We start from the raw sequence: 6,000 nt of genomic DNA, 5'->3' as shown, positions 1-6,000 counted from the left end.
CAAAGAATGGGCATAGGAGCTGCTTTTTGCCCCCATCACTGGGTCAGGTCAATGCAGCACTGGGTCCCTCCCACACTTCAAGAATGGTCAGAAAATTATCTGGCCCCACCCTTTCTCAATAGTAAAACTGCAATCAAATCCTTTCAATAGGAAGTATTTTTAAGTCATAACAACTGTGTTTCAAACTGCTGTTGGAGAAACTGTGTTTTAATTAGGGCTCTGAGCCATACCAGGGCTCTGTGCTGCCCTGCCCCAGGAAAGATGCAGGCATAGCTGCCCAGGCTGTACTTCTGCTGCCAAAGCACACAGACCTTGTGTTCCACGCTCCTGTCAATTGCTATTCACAATGAAATCATAAGCTGCAAATTGCAAGAGCTAAAAGGCAGATACTCCTCTTATTTTGTTATGTTGCTGGAAGGGAGGCGCAGCTCTTTAAGGAGATTGGAAGTGGGGAACAGTAATCCTCTCATCTGTCCCATCTAAATTCCTCTAGGTACCTGCATCAGAGTTGGAGATGTGATGCTACGGAAGACAGTAGGATTACCTAGATGACTTGATTACAGGTACAAAGTTGCTGGAAGAAGCTGCTCAAATGGCTTCAGACCTTGTACTCCAGCTCCAAGTCCAGTGTCCATCATTAGACAAGCTGCAGTATGTTCATTTTTTCTTGTTCATGATGCCAAGTGTTTCATCTGACTTGAGAAGATCTCAGGGGTTTTTCTCTAGTGGTCAAGGCAAAAAGAGCAAATTGCATGTTGTTTGGAAAATTCATGACTTTTTTTTTTTAGCTTTCAGATTTCATGATTCTGTAGGATGGCAGAAATGAAGATATTAAGAGTAAACAAGAAAGATGGAGGCAGTATGTCTAAGCCCCAGTCTGTGAAAACATACACTTGTCACTTTCTTCACTCAAAATAAAAAAGGACTTACAACTTATAAAAAGAATCCAGCCTGAACCCACAGTTACCCACCATGTCACAAACCTAACTAATGTTTCCAAGCACATGTTAAAAGTACGGAGGCTGCAGCCTGAAATGAATACCAAGCATATCCGAGGAATTAATGCAGAACCTGAGAAGTGTTACAGTCCATGCCTGAACCTGAGCTTTGATAGCCCAGTGATCTTTGTAGTGCTAAATTAGACCAGTTTTTATAGCAAATGGCAAACGGATGAGGAGTATGACCAGCGTTCAGCAGAGAATATTACTATCATTCAGCATACAGAGTCACCAGTAATTATTTAAAAATGCCAAAAGTTTAACTTTTTTAATTCTTAACTGTGCTGTGGTAGCTCTAGAGCTCTCAGTCAGGTATTAGGGTACCCATGTACAAGCAGCTGCACAACCTATAATCAAAGGATATTCTTTACTATATAGAGAAAATACACATGACAAGCTGACTGGATAACAGTAAGAAAATGATGATGACATTGCAAGCTGTGCTTGCAGCTTTTCACAAATTGTACTACGTCTTATCAGACATGCATAATTTCTAACAAAAAAAAAAATGTATCATCCCATAAAAATCCTGTTAGAAGATGATAGATGAAGAATAGTTAGCTAGTTTCGCTTGCATTCAAGGAGAATTTCAGGTTGCTTCTGTTTGTGTTATTGAATGTTAGGTTTCAAATATGAAATCCTGGCAGAAGCTGACATTAAATGTATTCGAGTGAAACCTTTAGCGTTTTCTCTGTCTGAACAGCCAGGGCAAATGATCCTCTTTGCATTTCTTGAGGCCATTTTAATTCAATTTAGAGCCAACTCAGGTCTCCCAAATTCAGATTCTGAAGATCCAGTGGAGGAGAAAATACCAAACGGCACTTGTAGACCGAATGAATTATCGAAGAGCCTGATCCCATAAAATGCTCAGTGACATTGATTCCTGTTTAAATCACAGTAAGCTGTGATTGTTCAGTGCAATTGGACCCAGGTGTCTGAGGCACAAGATTGCTCTTTAGTATGAAATATTCTCATCTTTGTTAGCACTAGCAGAATACTAGAAATCTGTGTAATTCCACAACAGCTTGATTTTATGTGCATAGAGAAGAAGAGGATGCTAAATCTTAGAAATTTATACAGATTCAGGAATTGTGGAAGGGGTTTTGGAAAAGAGCACATTTTAGATTAATAATATTTGCAAGAAGTATCTATTTTCAGTGTTCTTTCTTTAGGCCAGTCTACCAGCATAAATTGCTGTGTCACTAGATTCATCCAGTTTATATGCTAGTCACCTAGAGGAATGTAGAAAATATTGTGCTTGCTGTCCCCACAGCTGTGAGCAAGCAGGAAATATTAGACCTCTGTTTTTAATAGTATGCTACAAAATATTATCCAGATTCTGAAATGCCTTATGTAACTTTAAAATATTCTCATGTGTGAATCCGTAAGCACTATAAATATTTCAATTCCAAGCATTCCAAGTGTTAAAACTTCATGATTACCTCTGGTTAAGTAATGTTTATTTGCAAGTCTGAGTGCCAGTAGTTGATGGACAGAGTATCAAAAGATTTACTTGAAAAATTATATGATTATATGCAGATTTCCATGAATAATAGGAATAAACACAGTAACTTAACCGAATCACAGGAACTCTCATTTTCAGATATGTCATAAATCTTGCTATGGTACTCAAGCTCATGAATAAGAAAGAAAATAACCTCTATGAGCATAGCCACTCTACTTTAAAGAGCTGAGTTCAGATGTGATCACCAGTAAAATGAATATTTTTTTCTTAGGAAGAATGACGTACTAAAATAAGCAAGAGAACAGCAGGGTGGTATGACAATAGCATGCTTCTAAGTTGTTGTTTGTACCCATCACACCTGAGATTTAATTGCTTCCATTTAAAGACATGAGGAATCTCACTGTCACTGAGGATGAAAAACGTAGTAATCACTAGCTGATGGCAGATACTCAGCAGATGTCTGCTGTCATAGCGCTGCAGCACTCACTGGGGCATGTATTCAACTGGAAAATCTTCCCTTTGTTGTTCTATTTCACTGTTTCTGATCATGCTTTCCCTTCGACTGTGTTTTGGCAAAAAACAGGTACTAAGAGCAATACAGCTGGGTTAGAACATGTTCTGCCTGGGCTCAACAGACCTGAATCTTCAGTATTGCTAGCACAGCCATGCAAGTCCAGTCTCCGAAGCAGCTTGTTTTATGATAGATTGCGCAATGCACCAGGCTCCACTGTACCATACTGGCAGAGCTTTCCTATGTGCTGAGATGCAATGACTAGCTCAGATATGGGACAGTACTTTTGGAATCTACTTCTATGCTAAATTCAGTGTGACTTCAGACTCTTTGAGCAGTATGATGAACAGTTTTTTCAGAGTTCATGGTGTATCCTGGTGCCATTCATCAACTCTCCCTTTGTCCTTTGACAACGGAGTCCATATTTTTCCACTGTAATGTAAGTTAGCACTTCCACAGGACACCATCTACACAAAAATGATTTCTTCTTATAGTGTGGTATATTATATAATTATATTGTAGCATTCAGGGACTATTAGAAAAGACCTATGTCCCTCTCATGTCTAATTCAATGCTCTGCTTTCTATAAGATGCCAAACGGCTGCTTCACACAGGGAAATTATAAGATCTATGACCTGCAGGAAAACAAAAAAAAAAAAAAGAGTAGAGAAAGGAATGAAGAAATTAAGGGCAAAACAGAAAACCAAGTGAAAAATGAACATGAAATAGTACATTAGGTTTTCCACGCAGTGTAAGCAGGGAAAATATACATAATGGATCATTTTGGTTCATTAATAACATTGTATAAGAACGGCATGTATCAAAGCAAGAAAAATGCATTCAAACATGCCTAAAAATAAAACTGCTAAGCTGAGTGAATCAGTGAGGAAGAAAATTTCAAAATAATGAGCAAATGTGGCATTTGGATCTAAAGATGATAAAGAGTATTTTATCAAGCATAAAGAATACATCTTTAGAAATGTGGAGACCAGTAAGCTTTCTGTTCAATCAGGAAAAATTGTCTGAGCATGAGCAGGACAGAACCGCATGAAATACTGGGAACTATTTAACATTAGTCAACAAAAGCAGAGCAAGAAAAATGACTGCTTCCCAGTAGATGGCAGTGAAGTTAGTGTACTCTAGCTCACCTCAGGATCTTTCTGCAGTCTTCGTAAAGATTGGTAGATTCTCCTACTGGAAGGCTTCCTCCTTCTCTTTCTAGAAGGTCCCTATTCAAGATCTCAAAGAATGATAGAACAAAATAGGAGCCAAGAGAAAAAAATTCAAGTATTACAAAATGCTACCACTGGTCACTGTCTGCCTAAAAAGAAGGAGACTTTTCTCTTATAAGTACTGGGGAAGGAAATCATGCAACATTATAGAAACTTGGCTGTATCACTGTTGTCGCAGAAGTCATACCTCACATTTTGCTGCCTAAAACTGCTGAAAACTTGAGGATTTTTTCTTTTGCTAGTCCATTTAATCTACTTTTCCTGAGAAGCTTTGCAGTTCAGACTGATATCCACCCTTTACATTTTCAAAATCATAGGCAAGATAGTATTAACATCTTGCTGAAAAAGCCCCTTTAATATGGTTAGCATGAGATATGTGGTGCAGTCCTGTGAAAGCACAGTGTGATAGATGGATGCTGTACAGGCTTACCAGCCATCCTGATTTGTATGCAATGATTCTGTCCTCATTCTGAAACTCACACATTATGCCAGGGATTATGATTTTTCTGAGACTCCTGATCCCTAGGAGAGGCATGCAGAAAAATATCTAAAAGTGCTACAGTGAGGCAAAGTTGTAAAGGAACAGCTGGAGGGACCAGACATCAACAACAAAACAGGGAAAAGACAATCCCATAGGCCTTAGAGGGATAATTGAATGACATCCTCTGTCCCTAGCACTCCTGATATTCTATCATTCTTTTTCCCTTGTCTATTACTATGCCACTGCAAATAATAACCCTCTCTTTAATAATACAGAAGAGATGCATACTTGACTGTTATAATGTTTTCCAAATCACTCTACCTCCAACATTTGTCTACTGCATTCTTGAAAATATGCTGGAAACTGAAAAATTCTGCTTAGCTGACATGATTGGTTGTAAAGAAACCTTGTTTTTATATTTGTGTTTAAATTTTAAAGTATTTGTTTTAAAAAATTATCAGTATAGCTGTACTATAAATGAAATTGTTTAAATTTTAAAAGCAATTTACAAATTACTGTTCTGTACTGTACGTGTTAGTTCATTAATAATGGATTTCCATGTGAGGCTTCCTTATTGCTTTTTTAATGGAAGGAATTTAGCCAGTTGCTTTTGTAATTGTGACTTGATTATATTCCAGTTTTTACAATAGACTTTCCTAAGCTGAAATTAAACATAATTATCTCTCTTCAGTGTCAGATCCCCTGAAAATGTGTATCTAGCTGGTACAGCAGAACTGCTGCTTGTGCATTCACACAAGAAGCTAAAAGCAGCCCAGCAGAGAAATTATGAATTTGGGAGGCTATGTTTATTAGAACTAGATGCTGTGGAAAGTAACCAGGCATAATGGTAAAGAATATTTCAATCATAAAATAAGTTGGTGAAAAGAATCTTTTTTTCAAGGTACTTTGCTGGGGAAAAGAAAAAATTAAAAAGCACACAGAATTAGTTTAATTGAGAGTCTAAAAGTCAGCTGTTTGGGAAAAAATAGCTAAGGCTAGCTTCAAAGAGAATGCAGATAGTTGCACAGATATACATATATTTTGACCAAAATTCTCTGGAAAAAAAAAGTGCAAATCAGAATTTCTTAAAAGCTAGGAAAAGACACAAATAAGGTTTCCTGTGGAAGCCTGTGTAAATATTACTCAAGGGGTTTTCCTGAAGGACCCTGCCTCATGAGCCTCCTCTTCATAGGATTAAGCAGGATTTCAGATATGCAGCATAGTGCACTCTAACACTTAAAAGTAAAGGTTAGGCAGTCGCTGCAGAAGGTTACTCTCTTCTGAACAGGATACCATGCAGAAAGGGACAGAAA

This window comes from Strigops habroptila, chromosome 6 (genome assembly GCF_004027225.2).
Source record: "Strigops habroptila isolate Jane chromosome 6, bStrHab1.2.pri, whole genome shotgun sequence".
Lineage (NCBI taxonomy): Eukaryota > Metazoa > Chordata > Aves > Psittaciformes > Psittacidae > Strigops > Strigops habroptila.
Note: the sequence above shows the minus strand (reverse complement) of the source record.